The sequence below is a fragment of the Chrysemys picta genome, chromosome 6, assembly GCF_011386835.1.
Source record: "Chrysemys picta bellii isolate R12L10 chromosome 6, ASM1138683v2, whole genome shotgun sequence".
In the NCBI taxonomy this organism is placed as follows: Eukaryota; Metazoa; Chordata; order Testudines; family Emydidae; genus Chrysemys; species Chrysemys picta.
Genome location: NC_088796.1, coordinates 86,432,645 through 86,458,909, shown reverse-complemented (window position 1 = coordinate 86,458,909; position 26,265 = coordinate 86,432,645).

Genomic DNA, 26,265 nt, shown 5'->3' with positions numbered 1-26,265 from the left:
TCTGACTTAGTACGACTGTCTCAGAGCCTCTGCACTGCATCAGGCAAATGTTTATTTAAGGACATTTTGAAATGCATATTATTTATGTAATAGACGAATGGCTTCTAGGGGACCCTACTGTTGCATTTCTTGGGTCACATATTTATTTTGAAGGTGTGGTCTTTGTAGAAGAACCAAAGTAAAAAGAGAAAAGGAGGACTCTTGAATGACTGGCTGTTAGAAAAAAATATTGTAAGTTTGTTCACCACAGACATATAATTCAGATGATCAGGACTGTGTATGATAAAAATGCATATTAACAATAATTATGAAAAGAACTTGCATGTATGGAGGAGGTAGCTACATCTCAAAATCAAATCTCTCTGTTTTGAAGGCTAAACCCAGTGATGCTCAAAAAATTCACTTTTCTATCAAAACTGCGTTTCAAAATTACATGTAACAAATGGAACAGAACCCCAAACTTTTATTTTCTTTATAGTTCTGTAATGTAATGTAATGTTAAAGCCTAATGAATAAAGGGTATTATGATGGAAATTTACAAATGTAAGGCCACATGAGCCAAAAGGGAGAGGAACTATTGACTGTGATGGAGTATAATTAGGAATAATGGGCTGAAATCAAGAATGGAAAATTTGGGTTTAATATCAATGAGATCTATTAGGTTGTGGACCAGCCTCTCTCTGAAGTGGGGGAAGCGACATTGCTTGAAACTTTGAGACTGACTGGTATACTCTACCAGTCACAACTTTAGACAAAGATAACAGCTTTGCCACACATCTGAGAGACTCAGGCAGGCTATGTACTGATTCAGTGCGCTATTGACTATTCTCTCTCTCTCTCTCTTGTTTTTCACAGAAAATGTTGACAGGTCTTGGTTTTATCCCAGTGCAGAATGGGAAAACTGTTTCCCATCCAGCTATACAAATGCAATCTGCAACCAATGAAAGGGTGATTTTTCAAAACAGCAATTACTCACCTTTCAGAAAACTATTGTTTACGTGTCTTCTTTTCATTCCCTGATAACATGAGACCTAATTTATTATGTAGGTAAAATTAGAGGTGTGTAAGTAGTGTTGCCTAATTTTCTCCCTCAAAATTTCCACTCACTCTAGAATCAGATGATGACTTGAGAAGAGAGTGTCCTCCCAAGGTGATCTAAAATACAAACATTTTTAAACAAATACTGCTGAGATTCACCAAATCTATACAATCCCGCAGATATATGCTATTTAAAAATGAGGATATGTGTGAAATGCTGTACATTTATGGATTTTAGTTCACGCTAGCAACTATTTAATGTTTGAATGATTCCATAAATACTTAAAGGGAATTTTTTCATAAAGGAAGGTAGCATGCATTCATGCCTACATTTGCACTGCAATTATAGTAACTGCAAGTGCAAATAGCTAGATATATAAATAACTATTTAGATCAGTGATATTCAGACCTCCGTGGTTCAGGAGCCAAATTATCGACCAACATTACCCAAAAGAGCCACAGTAGTTATTTCATTTACTATTCATATTTAAACAGTATGACGGGATAGATATGCATGTATTAGTCTCACAGGAAAGTTAATAGCTTAGTGCAAGTTGATAACTTAGTTAACAACCTAGTAAAAGCACCTTGATTGGTTAATAACTTTAATATCATGTGCTGCAAAGAGCTGCAGGAGACACATAAAAAGCCACTTGCGACTGTCAAGCCTCAGTCTGAGTATCACTGATTTAGATGTACAACTACCCATTTTTTTGTACATAGTTGTGGTAATTGCATGTGGACAACCAACCTCCCTTCATGAAATTTGGTTCTACAAGTAGTCATGTTATAATTTGATCAAAAATATTTAGACAACGTAACAACGTTCATTAAAACATTTCTAAATTCCAAGTTTCAAAAATTTTAACACAATTCATTATTTGTCTAAATAGTTGAACCAGAAATGCATTATTCAGTATTTTCCTAGTCAAAAGGCTGATTTATACATTCTATCAAGAATTTACTACCAGCTAAGACTGACCAAAACGATGACCACTTACGTTTAAACCTGCTATGGATAAATAAAACACCACATATACTCTTTGGAATGATTCTTTATAGGATTCTTTTTGATTAAATCATTATTATTAACATATTTATTTCACCTCAGTGCCAAGAACTAGGGCATAGGCATTAATGTGATGCACACATTAGAAATGCCTACAACAGACTAATTAAAGTACTATAATCCAACATTACTGATTTAGACATTTCAGGTTTGGACATTTATTTTTATACAAAACTTTTTTCATTTCAATGACTTTCCTATAGATCATCAACTTGTTGACCCAGGAACATATTACAACACAAATTCTTTGTTTTGGATGGGTCTGTTACAGGCTGACCGGTCCCTTAAAACCGGTTGGACCAGCCTTTCCTATGATGGATCAGATACCCTCCCAGCTGATCCTGATTGGCTTGGGATCCGATGGTCCTGTTTATTTACAAGACTCAACTTAGAAGGGATCACAGACTGCCAACAAAGGGATGCCAGAGTTTAGGTGGGAGAGGAGAGACCCTGGGGCAGGGTAATCTCAGGCAGATGGCCTCAAGAGGATGAGGAGAGTTGCAGGAGTGAGGCTGACTGCTGGGACTAGCCCTGGAAGAAGAGAGACTCCCAGAGGGCACTCTGTGGGAAAGAACTGAGAGCTGAGCCTGGGAGGGACAGAAGACCCTTGAGAGACACAGTCAAGCCCTAATATAGACAGCGCTAGGATGATGGAAGAATTCAACCATTGACCTAGCTACCATTTCTTGGGGAGATGGATTTATTACAGTGACAGATGTGAACCCCTTCTGTCGCTATAGTAAGTGTCTACACTACAGTGGGTGCAGTGCAGTTTTGCTGCTGTAGTGTTTCTAGTGTTGACATAGCCTAAGCTTGTTACCAGTGCCTGGGTGAGTAGGTCAAAAAGGACTGCACATGGTGAACAGTGACAAGCTTATGCTCTGGGGGCAGGGCAGTGAAAGGATACTTTTGGGCACCTCAAAACTTAACTAATGCAATTTGTATAGATAGGGGGTATGGAAGGATCTTCATGTCGTCGTCATCATCATCATCTTGCTGCTACAGGAAACCTGTATCTCAGCTGCTCACTCTGAGATCACTGAAGAGTTACTGACATTTTGAAAAATAAATGTCAAGGAGTGGTTCTCCTGATAAGCATGGGCAATGTGTGTTCTGGAGAATGTTTGTTTGTACGTGTATTGTAGCTCTTGATCAAATATTAGCTAGCTGTAAACCCCTTATCAATCAGGTACTGTAGATTAAGTATTATTGTCATTTAAAAGATGGATATGTTGAGACAGAAGTTAAATAATTAAAACCACAGAGGAAGTTAGGGAGAGGGCTGGGATTAAAATACATGGATATAATGTTCTCAGTCCAGCATTTCATCCACTAGGACATACTGCATTTCATGCTATAATCTCTTCCTCCTTGTGGCTAGTCCTAAGTAATGTTATCCATCAAACACAAGAGCCGGTTCAGCTGCAGGCAGACAGTCAATGGCCAGGAGGGAAGCTGTGGTAGCTCTGGCACTATTAGTGGCAGCCCAGCAAATTGGTTTGAATGTATTTATGGATTTTGTAGGTCCCAATGGCAAGTCTTGAATAACCGATGGTCTTTAAGGATGTTAACAATGGAAAAACTTTCCTAAGTAGAGATAGTCTTGATAATATAAACAAATCTTCATCCAGAAAAGGGCTAGAAACTTGACTGTAAGCTAATGATGACCTGGGATGCTATTAAGGTATAAAACAGGAATCCTAAAGCTATAGACTTCACAGAGCCATAAGGTTGCCTCTGGTATTGTTGTCCCTTAGAAGCCAATGATAATATTTGAGTTAATACATGTACTAGAATCCAACCTATAGTGTTGAGTTTTACATCATGCAATTGATTTTTAAATGTAACATTTACCTAGAGAAACATGACTGAAAATACTACTGTCCTCTATCATATAATATCAGACAATGCACATTAGTAGGTGACCATTATATCTTTCTATCTGCTTAAGCTGTTTTGATTTAACGTATTTAAGATCTAATACAAAACAATTTCTAAAGTTGAAATTGAAAATATATTTTAATTCTTTAAAGTGAATGCTGTGCTAATGAAAGGTGCCATGTTGACAGCTCTGGGGCCTGAGGCTCTCAATTTATCCACAGAACAGGTATGGCACTGGCTTTTGGAATCGAAAGTTCCCCACAATCCTGTCATTGTGCTTTAAGCCTGAAGCAGACAGACCATTTTTAGGTACAGAATAGTTCAATCTCCATTCCTATTCAGTCCTTGGCCTCTCTGAGGCTACCAACAGGATGCTAATTAGTGGCAAGCACTATGGTGGATTTTGTGCATGAGTTCACAGTATAACTGTAATCAGGGCCAGCTCCAGGGTTTTGGCCACCCCAAGCACCCAAAAAAAAAAAAAGCCGCGATCGTGATCCCCGGCGGCAATTCGGCGGGAAGTCCTTCGCTTTGAGCCAGAGTGAGGGACCGTCCGCCGAATTGCCGCTGAATAGCTGGACGTGCCGCCCCTCTCCGGAGTGGCCGCCCCAAGCACCTGCTTGACAAACTGGTGCCTGGAGCCGGCCCTGACTTTAATTTGGATACCTATCCACTAGGAATTGGATTTATGTCATCAGTTATCATTTAGCAATGCCTATCCCTTTTAGTACTTTTCCAATACCAGTAGTATGCAAATGAGCAAAGACATTATCAGAGGTAGAGTACTCCCTTGCTTGAATCTTGTTTTAGATTGTGTATCAGGGTACAAAACAGTCTAAAACTAACCCCTAGTATTTTATGGTATTTTTTTAAAGTTAGACTTCTTGTCTCATTTCATTATGTTATGGAACAATCCAATCCCTGCCCCACTTTCAACTTCGTGAGTGCTAATTCCTAATGAATCTTTCAAAATGTTAAAGTCTATAGCCTTCTGATTACTTTGGGGAGCAAAATGCACTTGTTACTAATAGCAGTTTCATTCTACGGTACCCAGAGATTAATTATGAAGATGATGATTGGTAAGACACACAAAGACTGCATGAGTTTTATTAATACCACAAGCAATATAAACAAAATTATGGAACTAGAAAAAAATCAGAAAAACAGCAAAATCCATATTGTTAATACTCATGAATCTGCAGGACTCTCCTTAAGGAGAGACAAATGTAAGTTCATCATCTAGCCGTCCTGATCCCTGAGAGGGTCGGATTAAACTCCCTTTTATGCACCTGTTCCTTCCACCCACCTATTTTGAGAATATATTTGATTATGTTATGGACTCTTGTCCGTACTTGTCATTCCTGCTATCCATTTTTTGGGTTCTGACTATTTTCATAAGTATTTGGACAGATAGCTGATTCTCTAGACAATGTGTAAACAGCAACAGAGGGTCCTGTGGCACCTTTAAGACTAACAGAAGTATTGGGAGCATAAGCTTTCGTGGGTAAGAACCTCACTTCTTCAGATGCAAGTAATGGAAATCTCCAGAGGCAGGTATAAATCAGTATGGAGATAACGAGGTTAGTTCAATCAGGGAGGGTGAGGTGCTCTGCTAGCAGTTGAGGTGTGAACACCAAGGGAGGAGAAACTGCTTCTGTAGTTGGAAAGCCATTCACAATCTTTGTTTAATCCTGACCTGATGGTGTCAAATTTCCAAATGAACTGGAGCTCAGCAGTTTCTCTTTGGAGTCTGGTCCTGAAGTTTTTTTGCTGTAAGATGGCTACCTTTACATCTGCTATTGTGTGGCCAGGGAGGTTGAAGTGTTCTCCTGCAGGTTTTTGTATATTGCCATTCCTGATATCTGACTTGTGTCCATTTATCCTCTTGCGTAGTGACTGTCCAGTTTGGCCAATGTACATAGCAGAGGGGCATTGCTGGCATATGATGGCATATATAACATTGGTGGACGTGCAGGTGAATGAGCCGGTGATGTTGTAGCTGATCTGGTTAGGTCCTGTGATGGTGTTGCTGGTGTAGATATGTGGGCAGAGTTGGCATCGAGGTTTGTTGCATGGGTTGGTTCCTGAGTTAGGCCTTGGCTACACTTACCCGGTAGTTCGGCGGCGAGCGATCAAACTTCTGGGTTCGACTTATCGCGTCTAGTCTGGACGCGATAAGTCGAACCTGGAAGTGCTCGCCGTCGACTGCGGTACTCCAGCTAAACGAGAGGAGTACCGCGGAGTCGACGGGGGAGCCTGCCTGCCGAGTGTGGACCAAGGTAAGTTCGAACTAAGGTACTTCGAACTTCAGCTACGTTATTCACGTAGCTGAAGTTGCGTACCTTAGTTCGAATTAGGGGGGTAGTGTAGACCTGGCCTTAGAGTTGTGATGGTGCAGTGTGTGGTTGCTGGTGAGAATATGCTTAAGGTTGGTGGGTTGTCTGTGGGCGAGGACTGGCCTGTCTCCCAAGGTCTGTGAAAGTGAGGGATCATTGTCCAGGATGGGTTGTAGATCACTGATGATGCGTTGGAGAGGTTTAAGCTGAGGACTGTAGGTGATGGCCAGTGGAGTTCTGCTGGTTTCTTTTTTGGGCCTGTCTTGTAGCAGGAGGCTTCTGGGTACACGTCTGGCTCTGTTGATTTGTTTCTTTATTTCCTTGTGTGGGTATAGTAGTTTTGAGAATGCTTGGTGAAGATCTTGTAGGTGTTGGTCTCTGTTTGAGGGGTTGGAGCAGATGCGATTGTACCTCAGTGCTTGGCTGTAGACGATGGATCGTGTGGTGTGACCGGGGTGGAAGCTGGAGGCATGAAGGTAAGCATAGTGGTCGGTGGGTTTTCGGTATAGGGTGGTGTTAATGTGGCCATTGCTTATTTGTACGGTGGTGTCTAGGAAGTGGACCTCCCATGTAGATTGGTCCAGGCTGAGGTTGATGGTGGGGTGGAAGCTGTTGAAATCATGGTGGAATTCTTCTAGGGTCTCCTTTCCATGGGTCCAGATGATGAAGATGTCATCAATGTAGCATAGGTAGAGAAGGGGCGTGAGTGGATGAGAGCTGAGGAAGCGTTGTTCCAGGTCAGCCATAAAAATGTTGGCATATTGTGGGGCCATGCGGGTGCCCATAGCGGTGCCACTGGTCTGGAGGTATATATTGTCACCAAATTTGAAATAATTGTGCGTGAGGATAGTCACAGAGCTCAGGAATAAGTTGTGCTGTGTCATCATCAGGGATACTGTTCCTGACAGCTTGTATTCCATCTGTTGTGGGATGTTTGTGTAGAGAGCCTCCACATCCATGATGGCTAGGATGGTGTTTTCTGGGAGGTCACCAATGCATTGTAGTTTTCTCAGGAAATCTGTGGTGTCACGGCGATATCTGGGAGTGCTGGTGGTGTAGGGTCTGAGTAGAGAGTCCACATATCCAGACAGTCCTTCAGTGAGAGTGCCAATGCCCGAGATGATGGGGCGTCCAGGATTTCCAGGTTTGTGGATCTTAGTTAGTTATTCTAAGGGTATGTTGATTTGTTCCTGTGTTAGTGTAGGGAGTGTCCTGAGTAGACGGTGCAGTTTCTTAGTGTATTCGTCAGTGGGATCTGAGGAAAGTGGCCTGTAGAATTTGGTATTGGAGAGTTGTTGGCAGCCTCCTTCTGGTAGTCAGACCTGTTCATGATGACAACAGCACCTCCTTTATCAGCCTCTTTGATGATAATGTCAGGGAGGTTTCTGAGGCTGTGGATGGCATTGCGTTCTGCACGACTTAGGTTATGAGGCAAGCGATGTTGTTTTTCCACAATTTCTGCCTGTGCACGTCGGCAGAAGCATTCTATGTATAGGTCCAGGCTGTCATTTTGACCCTCAGGAGGAGTCCATGTGGAGTTCTTCTTCCTGTGTTGTTGGTGGGAGGGTATCTGTGTATCAGTGTGCTGTTCAGTGTTATCTTGACAGTATTCTTTGAATCGGAGGCGGCGACAGTAGGCTTCCAGATCACCGCAGAACTGTATCATGTTCGTGGGGGTGCTGGGGCAAAAAGAGAGTCCCCGAGATAGGACAGACTCTTCTGCTGGGTTGAGTGTGTAGCTGGATAAATTGACAATATTGCTGGGTGAGTTAGGGGTACCCCTGTTGTGGCCCCATGTGGCAGGTAGGATTTTAGACAGCTTACGGTCCTTTTAAACAAAGACTGTGAATGGCTTTCCAACTACAGAAGCAGTTTCTCCTCCCTTGGTGTTCACACCTCAACTGCTAGCAGAGCACCTCACCCTCCCTGATTGAACTAACCTCGTTATCTCCATCCTGATTTATACCTGCCTCTGGAGATTTCCATTACTTGCATCTGAAGAAGTGAGGTTCTTACCTACGAAAGCTTATGCTCCCAATACTTCTGTTAGTCTTAAAGGTGCCACAGGACTCTCTGTTGCTTTTTACAGATTCAGACTAACACGGCTACCCCTCTGATATTCTAGACAATGTGGTTAAAGTAGTCTGGCTAAATAAAGCCTTTGTGGTCTAAACAGCCTGACACAAAATATATATGGCTAAATCTTCTGATTCACAGCTGGGTACTTATGCTAATGTATATTAGGCCTAGTGTGGCCTTGTACTAACTATTACTACTACTAAGCTTCACGCTAAATGTTAGGCCTATTTTAAAATAATCTTTCTGTTTCTTTGCTTACTCCTATTTGTAGATTTAATTTCATTTTCACTAATTTGGCGAGCATCTTAACTCTAAGATATAAATGATTATTTACCTGATCACCTGAGATCAGGTCATTGATCAAAGGTTAACAAGGCTAAATCATTCTATTATTATTTGATGAATACTGCCATGTATTGTCTGTACATTGTTCTTTGGACATTGCTTGCATGACAATTCAGGCCAAATTCTTCAGTATTTTCTCCAGTCTTGTTCAGGCGGAGATACCAATGACGTCAATGACATTCAACTTGTGAACAAATACTTCCAAATAAGAACTTCAGGATTCAATTCTTGAATATTATTTTAATTAAAAAAACCTTTAAAACAAATGAACGAATAATTGAAAGTTTTGACTGCCTTTAAGGGTTTTCTTTGAATTACAAGATTTAGTATTTGGAAAAAAGTTTCAATGTGAATTTTGTCAAATGATACCATCTGGAGTGATTATAATTAGCTTTGCATTTGTAATTTATTATATTTACTAGAGGAGTGTCTATCATCCTGCTGATTCTGGATTATGTAATAGACTCTAAATTGCTATTCAGTGAAAATGCAGAAATAAGCATGTTTTCACTTAAAAATTATACTATTAGAGCTCGGGTTTGCCTTTTTATGTCAGTCACGAAGTTTTAATCTTTTCAAATCCTTCAGCTTGTTTCTGTCTCTGCAGCATTTGTGTGTGCTGTAGGCTAACTATGAAACTAATTTTGGAGATATGCTCAAACACCTAGGTTCAGCATGTACCTGCTGGAAGTGCTATAATACTGTTCATGATGGAAGATAATATGTTGTTTGAAAAAGGATGTTGTGCATTAGCACAGCACACTTCACATCAATGTCGTTAGAAACCTGGGACATTCCTGAAGCTATATTTTTTAAAATCAAACATTCCAGGACAGGCTTTTTTTTTTTAATTAAAAGGATTTTATGACTAGGAAAATGTGGTTAAAGATCATACAGTATTCATATTTAGCTGCACATCTGCAAAATATTTCATTTTAAATTGTTCTGTTATGTATATGTTGTTATTTTGTTCATCACTATAGCTATATTGCATGCATTATAGAAAGTAAGATTTATTAATACATAATTGGCTTGTTTGCATGGATGTGCATGTGGCCACCAGTTAAGTCAATGGGAATAGAACATACATTCAAGGGCAGAAAGAAGCCATAGTATCTAAAATACCACATTGTTCTAAGTCAAGGGTCGGCAACGTTCGGCATGCGGCTCGCCAGGGTAAGCACGCTAGCGGGCCGGGCCAGTTTATTTACCTGCTGACGCAGCAGGTTCAGCTGATCGCGGCCCCCACTCGCTGCGATTTGCTGTCCTGGGCCAATGGGGGCGGCGGGAAGCTGCAGCCAGCACATCCCTCAGCCCGTGCCGCTTCCCGCCGCCCCCATTGGCCCGGGATGGCGAACCGCAGCAAGTGGGGGCCGCTATCGGCCGAACCTGCTGCGTCAGCATGTAAATAAACTGGCCCGGCCCGCTAAGGTGCTTACCCTAGCGAGCCGCATGCCGAACGTTCCCAATCCCTGTTCTAAGTCCTCCTAAGATAAATATGTATTTATATGCCTGGATTGGCTGCACACTATAATAAACAATATTGGAAGCAGAGCACTTTTCATTTTGATAGTACTGTCTCAGAAACCAACCAATTTTATAGGCATAGGAATAAAAGGATTGGGGGCCCCATTCAGAAAGCATCCCTATTCAGGAGAGCACTTAAGCAAGTTTTTAGTTTTAATTCCATGCTTAAATATGATTGAAATAATGGGATTTAAGTACATGCTTAGGGATAATAGTCTGAATAGTGATGGACTTTACATGTGCTTAAAGTACTTTACTGAATCAGATTCTAAATTGGGGCAAGGTGAAAGGAGACGAGAAGAGTCTTAAAATGGAGATTAGGTGAGATTTACCTCCTTAGTTTTGATTAGTCAGATTTTATATAGTATCTAGTTTTTGTGTTTAATTTATTTTTATTGGTAGCAAAACTTCTATTGATATTATATTAATTTCATTTTGACTTAGAATTGGGCCTCTGTAGACTCACATTGGAATAGCTTCTCCATGTAATCTCATAAAGTAATAGTCTGCAGAGGCCCCAAGATAATTCTAATTTGCGTTAATATTGTTTTTCCATCATTTTTTAATTTCATACTTTGAAAGTCCCAGCTCTATGAGTTCACGGCTCAAGAACTATTAGAATTATGAGTGCACTATTTCAAAGTATGAAAACATTTGTACTCACCTATTTGGGACTTTGTTTAAAAAGATATAACAATATAGAATGCAATATTTTAACAAATACTTACTTAGGCATAATTGAATGTTTGCTAGTTTCATGCCATTGGCATTGATATTTCTGCATTTCAAGCATTATGCATAAAGTTAATGGAGCTTCCCATCCAAGGATTAAACAGAAAAGTGGGTCATATTATTAAGGTGATTTGTATTGTATTTTTTACTGGAATAAATTGTGTGTTAAATGAATTTTCTACACATTATACATGTGCCACTAAAGGGCAATTCAGGGTGGGTGGAGGAGAAGAAAGAATCAGCATAACAGTTAGACTGTTGAGATGACACAGTCCAAAATTTATCAAGCAACTGTAAATAATTTAAGAAGCCATAATACCATGCTGTGCTGTTACAAAACAATGTTAGGAGATTTAATTTTTGAGGGTTTGGATCCCAATGAAAGAAACGGAGGTTATGCCGTATCAACTTGGTTAAAATAGGAAATCAGCATCAACTAAGTTAGTACCTGCATGCTGAGTTTGGACTTAAATGATCAGCTCTTCCAGATGATATCTGATAACTGGATACTTCAAATGACTTAGAGACAGTTCACTTGTTTAGCAAAGAACATACAAATGAGAGGCTGATTATAGGCTATTCTAAAAATATAGTGATAGCTATTAATGAATGAAGCAAATGTCTTGTGGGGAAAAAAATAAAATATTATAATCAAATGATTAAAGACTGTATCATAATGCATACACAAGGGGATCAAATTAAGGTTGTTCAGGCAACCTTAATTCTGGCATTTCCTAACTTTTGAATGCTTGATTTTGCAACCTTAATAATGATCTTTTGATGTCGGGTTTTTTTATGTAATTTCCTAGGTTTGAAAAAACAAATTCCGTCATGTGGCCATCAATATGATGCCACATGTTTCATCAGTAGGGTTGGAACATTTAGCTCCACTGCACAGACTTCTGCTGCTTGATCTAATGGAGTAACTAATTGCCATAGTAGGTTTTCATTTTCTACGTGGAGCAGCACTAGAAGGGGATGACATACTCACTTTGCCAGTGGGTTTCACAGATATTTGCTGACAGCAGAGGAATAGTGAGATTCAGGAATCTGGGGTTCCATTTCAGAATCTGGAGGGGAGTGTGTTCTAGTGAGTACAGACTCGTCTGCCTGTTTCCCCCAAGTTCTGCCCCATCCCCTCCAACTTATCCCTTTCCCAATCTTGTCTCTTCCCCACCCCTGGCTTCTTTTCCCAGTCCCATTCTCCCCCTTCCTAGCCAATTGGTTCCCAGTCTCCCCTCACCAACTCCCAGTGCACCCCCTGGCTGCCAGTCTTTGTCCAACTAGTCCCAATCACTCCTCTTGCCAAGTCACAATTTTGCTCTGCCCCTTCAGTGCCAGTTTTGCCAGACAGCTAGCTAGCTAGCTTACTCAGTGAGGATGGAATCTTTGTAGATTTTAGCTGTTAAACTCTAGCAAGTTTCTGCTAAGCATGTGCAAAATGTGCTTTTTCAAAAGCTTAAATTTACCAATTTTGGGCGGATTTTCTCAGGGATTGCCAAAGACACTGCCCTGACAAAATGACCATCCTCTTTCAAATTTAAAGTCTCTGGTCCAAAGCATGGATGTATGTGAGCTTTTTCAAAGAAAAGGTCACCAGAATTTTTTGACATGGGCAAAACAACATATTTTTCCTTAGCCACATTCTCAGAAATGGCTAAACTGTTTTGGCTAGAATTTTCTAAAAATATTCAGCCTTAGGCAGACATTCAGCATGGAAATTTGCAGTCTGCATGATTAGTATTTGACAAAATTCTAAGAAAATAAAAATAGGGTCTTATAATAGAGGACCGAGTCAGGGATTGCGGTTTCACGTACAGAGAATTTACAGTCTAGGTTAGTAGCAACATGCAAGAGGCAGATGGAAAAAGATTATCAGAGGAAGCGGGTAGAAAATGAGATAACAATAAATAAGGATGTTTTCCATAATAGACAGTAGTCTCAGTTGACCTGCATAGTCACTGTCAGATGGCAGTTTCTTTGTAACGTAATGGCAGAAATGAGTTTTAGAAACGTGAAGGAGAATAAAAAGGATATAAGTAATTTGAAACATTTTTCTCACATGTTCAAGACAGTCTGAGAGAAAGCATGAAGGCATACAAGAAAAGTCAGAGGCAAGGATAGCTGGCAGAAGTGAATGTCACAATAATGGAGGAAAATACTGCAGTATTTCAAATATCATTGAGGGGTACTCTTTAGTGTGAGCATAAATAGTAGTGCAGCTGTGATTGTACTAATAGCACTAGCAAGACGCATGATTAAGATGTGCCAGGTACATACCCACTGGTTTCAGGTTGGGTGTGTCCTCAGCATGGTTCAGCCATGCCTCTACTGCTGCTATCCATGCTATTATGGCTACTCTGCTATTTTTTCTCATGCTAGTTTGGGGAGGCTAGTGCAAATATGCATGTATGAGCAGGGGAATCACACCCCTAGCCTGTACTCAGTCATTCAGATACATCTTTGCATTGTTGAAAACCTACCTCCTAGAATACATCTTTTGCCTTTGTTTCCATCCAGTGGGTAGAGACGGCTATGGAGAATTTTGGTATTCACTCATCTCTGCTTATAGAATTACAACAATAGTATGTAATTGCCTTTTCAATGTAGATATTTGAGTGCAAGATATACAATTCTTTTTTTCTTTTTATTATGGACTTATGTTTTGTGCTTGCATTTATATTACCATATGTTTGTAGGTTTATGATTATTTTTAAATAGAATCATTTTGCATGTGAAATATTTGCTTCAAGGATGTTCCATGGTAAATGTTAGCTATTCAGAATTTACTTATGCTTAGAGGACATTTAACAGCACAACAGTTTCTGACAAAAAAAAGTAGGTCGCGTTATTCAAGTGTAACTGGGATATTTGGCAAATCACAATGTGTTATATTTTGCTAATGATAATATTTTGCAGAGCAGAGCACTGTAAACTACTTCTGTAATTAAATTTTGTTAATTTATATTGCACTAGGCTTGGCATATCTAAATTGGCACTTTTGTCAAATTCCAAAGCATTAACTCTAATTTAGTTAGAAAATTCCAAAGTTATAAATGTTTTCTAGTTTAAATAAAATAATAGTTACAAATCTGATGTCTGTGATAATTGGATATTTTGAAATACTAGTTAATTTTCACAGACAACGGACAAGCCAGTGCTAAGTAACCCATCTTGCTATCCTGGACTGAGTTAAAATGGAGTTAAAAATGCTTCCCACATCAAATCCTAGACTATTCCTATAAATTTGGTAGCTTATTTATTATTGACAAATGGAAGTTTTATAAGCATAATAATTAATACCTTGCTTTTGCATAGCACTCTTCATCGATAGATCTCAAAATGTTTTAAAGGAGTAAAGTATTATTAAACACATTTTACAAATGGGGAACTAGTGCACAGTGGAGTGTTTAATGATTCTAAATGGTTATGTATGGTTGGCTTAACCCTCTGCCCCGTCCAAAGCTTCTAGAATCTCAAATATGGAAATATCTAAATGTAATGAGAAAGTAAGTTAGGGCATAAATGAATACCAGTTAAACACCGTCTATGGCTTTGCTAAGGAAACTTGTGTTCAAGCAAGTTGCATGAGTTACCAGAATTCCTTCCAGTTGAGAAACTATGTGCTCATTCAGTCATGCTAGCTGATCACCATTTGACTGGTTTGAAAAACCAAAACTGCTTCTGAGGTACATAAATCAAAGAATGTACATTTGTGCATGGCATATCTAAATATGTTCCTATCTGAAAAATTTTCTTCTGGGGACAACTGATAAGAACTGTATTATAAGGATCAGATTGGAAATAAGTTTGTGGCTTTCTGAAATATGTAATGCTCTAGTTTGTACTGAATATTTTATAAATGAAATAATTTATTTTAAAAATGCACATGCTGTATATAGGAAAAGACAGTATGAAATAGCAACATGCTAAAGGCAGAGCCTTTTTTAAAATCTGGCATAGAGAGGAAAGGGTTTCCTCTAAGAAGGTTTTACTACCCTCTTCCTCACAACTACCACAGATCTACACTGATACCTGGGGCAAAAAAACAAAACCAAGCACCTTTTCTTGAGGAGTGGAGAGATGATCTGGGCGGAATAGTACTCTGTCTCCAGCTTAGACACTTATCTTCAGATATTATGATTTCAACCCACTTTTATTACTGACTGCTCATCTCCTATTCTCCTCTTGATCCTTCTAAGTTCACACTGGAAAATTGGCTTGGCCTGAAAATCATCAAATTTACTCTGAAGGAAAAGGAAAAGTTGTTTTCAAAATTTGCAAAATAATTATTATTTATATTACAGTAGTATCAAGAAACCTGTGACAGAGTAGAAATAACTTAAGGCTTGTTCACTATGCTGCACTTTGTAAGAGTGGCTGCATCGGTCAAATTAAGAGATAATTGATTATGGCTGGCTGACAAACCAGTTAACAAGGGGATTCAGCTCATCAGCTGCAGACTGTTAAATAAGAGACAGGAAGGAAGAGGGGAAGGCTGGAAAGACGGGCAAAGCAGTTCAGGTTCTCAGATGTGAGATTATTCTTCCCAGACCCTGTGAGGGTACAGTGTTGCTTGGTGGTGGGATATGAAGCTGCATAAAACACTGTAAATAAAGTACTCTGGTGAATTTACATAAGTGTGTGTGAGGACTCCTTGCAAAGAGAAATCTGGGCCAAGGGAGTTCTCCTTGTGACAAGGCCTCAACTAAGATGGGGACTTCATTGTACTAAGCGCAGTACAAACAGAGACAATCACCACCCTGAGCTGTTTATAGATAAACAGGCAGTAGGCAGGAGGGGAAATAGAAGCACAGAGAGTGGCTTGTCCAAAGTCACACAGCAGGCTTCTAGCATATCTGGGAATAGAATAGTTCTCTGGACTTCTATCTCAGTGCCCTATCTACTACTACAGCTGGGAGAAATGGTTTTCCCATCATGCAAGAATTTGAGATACTAAAAATCTTTCCCCCCGGAACTAAAAAAAAAATAAGGTCAATCCTAATGTTTACTTTTGATTTTTGACACTTAAAACATTTAAACATTTTTTTAGTGTAAATTAACACTTCTAAATGAAAACTTGTTTCAGATTGAAAATGAAACTTTTCATTTAAAAGATGTCCGAATGGGATGTTTGAACAAATTCAAAGTTCTCTTCTGGATGTTGTTTTTCAATTGGGAGTTTTTTCAAAAGCAGCACTATCCCAAACACAGTTTTGTTTTTGACAAATTGGCATTTTCCAGTGGGGGAAAAAAAATTGGCAGAAAATTTCCAACCAGCTCTATCCACTCCACCACGCTATCTCCCTAATTCTTTTCTTGTCTGACATAAGCAGAGAAGACTTTATGCTCTGGAGCACTGCTTCAGACAGGCAGTTTGCCTGCTGAAATTCTCCTCGTCATCCGGAGCATTAAAATTCAATCACTGCAGATTATTTTTACAGTGTAATCACATAGTATAAAATGTTGTTTTTCCATTGACAGCTTCATTTCTAATTACTTGAATGTTCCGTTCCAGCTTTCTACTGACAGCATACACTATTTAGTATAGAATTTGTAAAAAAAAAAAGATGAGTAATTGCCCTTCTATCTTTTTCTTTCTATACACTTATTAGCATGGCTATATTATACCTATTGTTCTAGAAAAACAATTCTCAATGCTCCATAAAATATTTCACAGGCTACTAATATCCCAATACTTAAATATCTAGATGGTAGCATAATGTAATTCATCATGTTTTCTTAGCAATCACATTGATCTCACATGTCATTTAGGGCTTAATTATGATTAAGAATATTTAATGCATTCTAACTCACTTTGATAAATTGACCTTACATTTGCTCTGAATATGTAAAGGACCCCTTAAAATGAACAGTTTAAGTAGTTGAAGTTCAAACAAAGATATTTCAGGAGTGGTTTTTTTTTTCCTTTTCCTGCAGGAAGCTGACAAGACTTTTGAATTCCATTGTATAGGAGGCCCCTGAAGGGGGAAGGAAAGGTAACCTAGTTCAGTATTTATTTATATATATATGTATATATATATACTTTTTTTTTCATGGTAGGCCTTGATCAACTGTGGTAAGCTATAGGACTAAAGGAAACTTCATGGCTTTTTTCACAGGATTCTTATGAAGCTTTTTTATGTCCTTGTTCAGTGAGGTTTTGCACAGTCCCATATCTAAAATGGCACCATTAACTATCATGTCAAAACCATGAAAAGTCATGATTTTCACATGGATTTCATGTAAAACTATAAATTAGCACCAGGATCCTTGAAAGGTTCAAGTACCTAAGATATCCTTTTAATAAACACTAGGGGTCAGGAAGTTGGTTTAGAGTTTGCAAGAGAACTTTTGTAACAAACCTTCTGCACAGTTGTAGTAGATTGAACTGGAAGTCTTGGGATCTATTCACTCTCTGGGTTCTGTCAGTAGAACCCAGCATTATATGTGATGTCCATTTGGAGGGTGTTCATGGGTAAAAATGTCCATATATGGGGACCTAGAGCTGATGGGCGCAGCCCAAAATAGGGCAGGGCTGGTGGAGGATTCTTCATTCCTCAAGTACATTCTTAAGGAATCCTCTACTGGTGAAGGTCTTGTGAATCCCTAGACAGAACTTAAAGCTTATTCCTGGTACAAACTCTGGGGCAAATGGCAATGAAAACACAGCCCTCCCTACAGGATGAATCCCCTGCCACCTGGTCATAACTGTTCCTATTGTAGTAGATGAGATGAATTCAAGACTTTGTTTATAAGAAGTTAGCCTCCTTACAGCACAATATTTTCCATCCTAATGTATGTATTTGTCCCACAACTTTTGTTTCATAAGAGAAAAGGATGTTGGAGGATACTTTTTAGCCAAATGACAATGATGGACTGAATTCTTCTTCCATGAAGTGGCATATAGTTGGGGCAGTTTCTTGCACAGGTTTCGTTTACTTCTCTAGAGCTGTTAGTTACAAGAAAGTAATCAATTCTGGTGCTTGGTACTCTCAGGAGACTCAATGGGAACTGGAGACCTTTATGATTTCAGACTAGGATGTTTCCAGGAACTTTGTGTGTTTTTTTTTGTGGGATTTTTTGTTTTGTTTTTAAATGGATAGGCACTTACTAATCAGCAGGAGTTTTCCAAGAACTTATAGATAAATGCATCCTATAACTTCATTACCTTTTCAAAGTTCAGAGCAGGCATCTTAAAAATGTAGCACAATACAATGTAAGGTGAATGTATAAGTAGTAGTTGAAGAAGGAAAATTATGTTCTTCAAATCCTAGAATTGTAGTTTCCTATTGTTCTCCTGAGTTATCAAGTGTGTCATGGAAGGCCATACCATTTTACAGGTTTGGTGGTAATCTTAATAACCAAGTATCCATAGTAATGTAGGTAGTCCTGGTTAATCTTCTAATCAAAAATATTTTATGAACTAGTTTACAGAAGTGCTGATAAACTATTTTTTTTTATTTCAGCCTGAAACTAGATCCTGGTATTTGAATACCACAACTATGGTATTCTCATGCCATAAAAACTTTTCCTCAAATCTCTGGCTCTGGCTTTACATCTTGTCTTCAACAATTTATTCATGTCAAAATTTGTATCACATGGCTTTAGAATAATTTCAAGCTCTCAGAACAACAGGATGATTGTTACCATCAATAGAACAGTATTATAGCTACTTTTGGTACATCTGAAAGTTGGAATATTTTAATATGTCTACTCATAAATTTTTAGACCCATCACAGTAACTAATCCTATTGTGGTGAGATATGCTCATAGACACTCCCTTCTATTCCAGTGCCAGGGCACATTGATTATTCATATTAGGGAAAGTTGGAGGTTACTCCATTTTGTCAGAACTCTTTTTACCTGATGCAATAGAGCTTTAGTATTGAAAAGGTACAACTGATTTCTGCCTAGCCAATCAGTGATGAAATAATGTTTAGAATTAGATTTTTTAAAAAGTGTTTGGAAATCTTTCATTCAAGTTCTTGAGTGGGATTTTCAGAAGCACTTAAATGACTTAGGAGAACTAGTCTCATTTACTTTTAATAGGACTTTAGCTCTAGGGTATACCAAGGTACTGGGTGGGATTTTCAAAAACAGCTGAGTGATTTAGGAGCACAGCTCCTATTGAACATCAATGAGACTTGTGTTCCTAAATCATAAATCCCTTCTCCACATCAGGCAGCGAGGGGAATTGAATCTGGGTCTCCCACATCCTAAGAGTGTGCCCTAGCCATTCGTGTAAGGGAAGGCCTGATTCTCCCCAACGAGCATTTTGTGAATCTCCTTTGTTTTTGGCAGAATACCTGAATTAAAACGATTTTTTCTATTGACAAAATTCAATTTTTTTGACTTTTTGATTCATTGAAAATTGTATAAAAAAATCTATTTTCGGTTCAACCTGAAACACACTTTTTTTTTTTTTTCAATTGCAGGCTAATCAAAAAAATCCATTGTTCTCCCACTAGTACAATTAACCCTACCATGTTTCTCACTGAATTCTTGAAATCTGCTCAAGACTGTAATTTTGTTAGTCAAATAAAATTGAGAAGTGTGAATATGAAATTACAATAAAGGTTGTATAATAGTATTAAAATGTTTAAATGAAGGCATTTATCGGGGTTTAGCAATCGATCAAAAAGTAATGAGTCAAATCACAATAAATCAATCTTATTACAATGTGACAAACTTGTTTTAATTTTCTACTGTTCTCTGGAGTTTCAAATTTCTTGTGCTTTTTTCTATAAAAGACTAATTTAAACTGCAGTGTTTTAACATAATAGAGTATTTGTTATTTATGAATTATGTTCCCATAATATTGTAATAAAAGACATTCTAACATTGTATCTAGATATTTCAACAATATGTTCCTGTATAAGTAACAGGGTTTGATATCACTTTACTTTTAGAACAGAATATCATTCAGCAGGTTCACTAACATTCCTATTTTCTGACTATCTCAGAGTGGTGAGGTACAAATGCTGTGCAAGAAGCTTTGCAAATATAAAAGATGAACAAGGAATGATGTGAAAAATTGTGCAATGAGTCCATGACAATTCCAGATAATGACACTAGTCGATGACATTTCATAACAACTTCACCTGCTGTACCTGTTTCTACAAAAATATATGATGCATCTGGACCCTTGTTATCAGGCTAGTCACACAGAATCTATGAAAAAATAAATTACTTTCATCTGCCAATTTTTCATTTGCCATTTAACTGCTGTTACTTTTTTTTATAGATAATACTTTTTGTTGCTATAGGTAATCTATCACCTCTGCATGATTGCAAAGCTTAAGTGCTCACCCCTATTCAGTTTCAATTACAGGATTGAATCTGAATCCACTCTTGAAGCCTAGAATAGGGTAGGTGAAGTATCAGGTGAAAGATATGCAGCAGTGGAGTTACTCAAGCTGTTGAGAAGAAATCTACCCATAACAAGCATCCAGGATTCTGATCTCAGTTACACTGGTGTAACTTTGACTTCCATAGAGTTTGTGTAGATTCAAATCAGTGTAACTGAGCTCATAATGTCATATGGGTAGCAATCAATGACTCCATGTCTAGTTGGCAGCCGGCATCAAGCGGAATGCCCCAAGGGTTGGTCCTGGGGCCGGTTTTGTTCAGTATCTTCATTAATGATCTGGAGGATGGCATGGATTGTACCCTTGGCAAGTTTGCAGATGACACTAAACTGGGAGGAGTGGTATATACACTGGAGGGTAGGGATAGGATACAAAGAGACCTAGACAAAGTAGAGGATTGGGCCAAAAGAAATCTGATGAGGTTCAACAAGGACAAGTGCAGAGTCCTGCACTTAGGACAGAAGAATCCCATGCACTGCTACAGACTAGGGACCGAGTGGCTAGGCAGCAGTTCTGCAGAAAGGTACCTGGGGGTTGCAGTGGATGAGAACCTGGATATGAGTGCCCTTGTTACCAAGACGGCTAATGGCATTTTGGGCTCTATAAGTAGGAGCATTGCCCCCAGATCAAGGGACGTGATCATTCCCCTCTATTCGACATTGGTGAGGCCTCATCTGGAGTACTGTGTCCAGTTTTGGGCCCCATATTACAAGAAGGATGTGGAAAAATTGGAAAGAGTCCAGCGGATGGCAATAAAAATTATTAGGGGGCTGGAGCACATGACTTATGAGGAGAGGCTGAGGGAACTGGGATTATTTAGTCTGCAGAAGAGAAGAATGAGGGGGAATTTGATAGCTGCTTTCAACTACATGAAAGGGGGTTTCAGAGAGGATGGATCTAGACTGTTCTCAGTGGTAGCAGATGACAGAGCAAGGAGTAATGATCTCAAGTTGCAGTTGGGGAGGTTTAGGTTGGATATTAGGAAAAACTTTTTCACTAGGAGGGTGGTGAAGCTCTGGAATGGGTTACATAGGGAGGTGATGGAATCTCCTTCCTTAGAGGTTTTTAAGGTCAGGCTTGACAAAGCCCTGGCTGGGATGATTTAGTTGGGGGTTGGTCCTGCTTTGAGCAGGGGGTTGGACTTCCAACCCTGATATTCTATGAATGTAGCCCAAGAGATCTTATCTTCAGGAATAAGCAGCAGGAATTATTGATGTCACAGAGTTGCAATATCCTATGCACTGCATTTAATATACACTGTTTGTATTTAATATACAATACTAATAAAGCCCAAGAGTATGCTAAACAAATAAAAAGACATGATCTCTACCTACCAAGCTGTTTACAGACTAATTGCAGCCTCGATGCAAATAATTGAGTAATAAGGCAGCAGAGAAGAGTAGTGGAAAAGGGACAGGGAAAATATCAATAAGATGATGTGGTTATTCAGCAAAGGCAAGTGTATAGTATGATGGAGTAAGTATATATTTTAATACATTCAGTAGCTGGATTGGACAGTTTCCTGTGAGCATCGTAAAGGAATTGTTCTTAGGACAGATTTATATGAGGAGATGATAGAGGATTTGCAGACTAGTTCAGTCTGATTCTCATACTTTTGAAAGGGGAGAGAGAACAATCAGGCTCAAAATTTGGCATCCAGTTTTTAATCAGCATTTCTGACTTTTGGCTAAATTGAACAAACTCTTAAGAGAATGAGAAATTGACATTAGAAAAGTTCTTACTCTACAGTATTCAGCATTTTTAAAAGAAAAGCACATGGCAGTAACTAAGCTGCAACAGTATTTCCTTATTTAGTGTACAGAAATATTGTGGTATCTCAGAGACTTCAAAGTTATGGTAGCCATTAGGAAATGCTGAGTTTTAATGGTAGCTAACGTACATTCCCAGCAGCTACTGTTTAATTTAACAGGTTTGTGGTTTAACATTTTAAAAATAAATAGAATCTGTTGTAAAGAGATTCGTTATAAATTTACAATAGATCTAGTCCCTGTTGATCAGGATTCATTAGTGAATTGCACTAATTTCACTGTAACTGGTTTTGAATCACAAGTATGTTTTTCATCTTAATTTGCTTTAAAATAATTATGGAATAAAATGGACAACTATGTAATTAAGAAGAGTTCCGTGTCGCTCGAAAGTTTGTCTTTCTCACCAACAGAAGTTGGTCCAATAGAAGATATGACCTCACCCACTGTGTCTTTCTGTGTAATTAAGACTCAATCCTGATTCCTGGGAAGTGTGGGGGGAAGAGGAGGATTCCATTAAAGTCCTACATGTTGATGAGTTCCATTTTTCAGTTCAAAATGATTTTTCGTTTTGAAATGTAACTTACAGAGTAATAAAAAGTAAAAATAAAAAAAGTCAATCAAAACAATTTTTTTCAAAAACGAGAGACATTTCGATCTGATCCAAATTATTTTTGACTGGGAAAATTTTTGAGATTGACATTTTGTTCCAATTTGGGATGGGAAAATGTTTTGAAATCTTGGCAAATTCTCACCGGATTCCCAACCAGCTCTATTCCAGAGTTCTGTTGGGAGCCTACATTTCTGTCTCTAGCTTGACTCTACTTATTGCACTTGGTCCCTCATTAATAGCAGTGGCCAAATAATATGAAGATATTATTTAAAATTTGTAAATTTTATAATGATGAATGATAAAACATTCTTTAGTTTATTCACCAAAATTAATTAAATTATTTTCACTGTATAATTTGAGCAGCTCTGATAATTAGGCAACAAAATATCACTGCATTAAATTAACACAAATGATTCCCAGATATAACAATGAGTCATAATTTTTTTAATGTGGACACAAACTATAACATATATACCAAAAGAGAGACAGTAGAGAATTGAAAGTTACTTAGAGTACCTTACCTTTTAAAACGTGTAAAGAGTTGTTTTATTGGCAACATTTGAACAGCACTGCTTTTTGCCAGCAAGAGAAGAAATTCGGTTTAAAAAAAAAAAGTTCGAAGTTTGTTCTGAATGCAAGATGAGGACCTCAGGTTACATAAAATCAATGACTGTTCCTTCGTGTGCTTTTAAAGAAATATATTGCCTCAGTTAATAATTCTTCTTATGGATGAATATCAGAATTAAAAGGGAATAGAAATAATTTCACATATATAGGGGGAGTTGTTTAATTACTCCTTTCCTTCTGTGGTACCAATGGCCCTACCACCATAAAGATCAGAGAGCACACCTTCTCATGATGTTTACCTTTTGAATTCTGTTTCATCCCTTCTGAATCATAGCGAAAAAAGCAACTTCTTTTAGCTTTAAAATCCATTTTAAAAAATGTCTGAACCATTCCAAAGAGCATTAGCTGAAACCCGGTAACTTTTAGAGTGATTATGCATTATTCACCCATGGATTATTATTAATCATTAATATGGTGCTGTAAATATGCATTGTACTTTTGTCATAGCTGAACAGTGCCAAACAAATAACTAATCCCTGCCCCATACTGTGTGACAGGAAGGTTAATATTGGAAATAGGTGATGGAGCTCGAGTGGGATGTTTCTGTCTCACTGAAGTCAGTGGAAAGACTCCCATTCACACTAATGGAGGTTGCATTGAGTGTAAAGGGAACAGTCAGGAAAAAAGCCTAACTAGAGCAGAGAAAAGAGGATGGAAATAAAATAATGTTTAATGCAGAGCCGTAAGTGGGACTTCTATAGAAAGAGAACTATAGGGGGCTCATTACTTATATCTGGTATTTATTTAAGAATAATTCATCTGAGGAAAGTAATCCAAAAGGGGTGGCCAAACTGTGGCTTGCGAACGCATGCAGCTCTTTTACAGTTAAAGTGCGGCTCGTGGAGACCCCCCCTCCCATTCTCTACCTACCAGACTGGGGGGGGGGAGGGGGGAAAGAGGGAAGCTTGGGACCTCTGCCTTGCAGCGGGGTGGTGGAGTAGGGGCTTCTGCCCAGTGGGGAGGAATGTCTTGGGGCTTCAGACCCACAGAGCATGCCTACCGGGGCTCGGGGCTTCAGCAGGAGTGGGGCTAAATCCCCAGCTCTTAAACTTCTGAAGATTGTAGTAGGTTCAGTAAGTTTGACCACCCAGCATATACAGTGCTTAATTTATGATTAATTTGATCATAAATAATGTAGATATAGATTGAGAACGGATCCTTGATGTAACTCCATTGACGTCAATGGCACTATGTCAGCTTACCAACCACTGAGAACCTGGCCCATTGAGTAGTGTAAATATAATTGCTAAAGAATTTATGGTCAAATTATGGCTTTATAAGGGTAAGGTTAGCAGTGAGGAGTGGTGCTCAAATGATAAATCTTTTTTCCAAAATGCTTTAAAAAATTCAGGAGCACAGGACTATGAATAGTATAAGGAATAAATTACAGAAAATGGGGTGTAGTGGTACAGCATATATAGGCACATGTTTTATCATTACAAAAATAAAGCATTTATTCATAAGGTGATTAACAGGAAGAGAGACATAAAGAGGTATAATGCTGTCCCTACTCTAGGTACACAACCTCATGGTTTTCAAGAAAGTACCCTGTCCACGTTTGGTCAGTGAAACATTTCTAGAAGCCTGATAGCCCCACAATCATGCTAGCAGAGTTCTAGTCAAATTGTGGCCAGGGGGCCTTTGGGACTCGGGGGAGTGGTAAAGGAGAGCACTTTAATGATAAAATCTTTCTTTAAAAATGTGTTACATATCTGTGTCCTTTATTTCACTGACTTTTCTCTTCCTAAGCTTTGCCTATTTCTGTTCTCTCTGACTCTTCCTTGTCCTCATTCATCCCTTCTGGCATAGAGTTGCAGTAGTGACATCAGACTTCTTCCTCTCAGTGCTCCTTCACATGGGCGCTAGGTTTATAGAATTTTTCATGGTGCCCAGAACGGGTCCAAAGAGAGCCATCCTGTCCACAGGATGGACCGGGGCAACCACCCAGGGCCCCATGCTTCAGGGGGACGCGAGGTCCAGGAAGAGATGTCCCATCCATAGGAGGGACTGAGGCAACAGCCCCAGGCCCCGCACTTCGGGGGGCCCTACGCTTCAGGGGGACGTGGGGTTCAGGGAGGCCTGGGGGGGCTAATGGGAGGCCTGGCGCCAACAGCAGTGAGTGGCCCAGTCCACCGGCTCCCGGCATCACTTGAGGGAGGGGGCGGAAGCCACAAAGGTGCGGGGTCTTGGGGGAATGGGGGCAGAGCGAGGTCTGGGTTGCTCGCGGCTACTGGCACCAGGCCCCCTGCTAACCCCTCCCCCCCCAGGCTGCCCTGGACCCAGAGCCATCCCGTCCATAACATGGACCGGGGCAACTGCCCCATGGCCCTGCGCTTCAGGGAGATACAGGGTCCAGGGTGGCCTGAGGGGTTAGTGTGTGGCCTGGTGCCAGCATCAGCAAGCAACCCAGCCCCAGCCTGACCCTGCTCCACCCACCTCTGTGCTCCCATTCCACCCCTTCCGCCCCCGAGCAATGCTGGGAGCCAGCGGGGCAGGCTGGGGCCAAGTTGCTTGCTGCTGCTAACCCCTCAGGCTGCCCTGGACCCTGCATCACCCTGAAGCGTGGGGCCCCCCAAAGCTCAGTAAGCCCAAACATTACTGGAGATGGGCCCACGTTCCTAAATATTGGTGGAGCATGGGCACCACGGGCCCATGTAACTTACTGCCTATGCTCCTTCATATAACAGAATGGTTGTTTTCTACAAGCTTGCATGATCACGCAAAGCTTGGAGCAAAAATGTCTCTTATGCAAAGTAGATTGTGCTCAAGGATTTCGGACATTTTCTTTAAAACAGGACGTGTCAGCAGGGAGATGGAAGGCCTGCTGTTATTCACAGCTGTCATAAGATTGTATCATGACATTTTCTCCAGATGGACATTT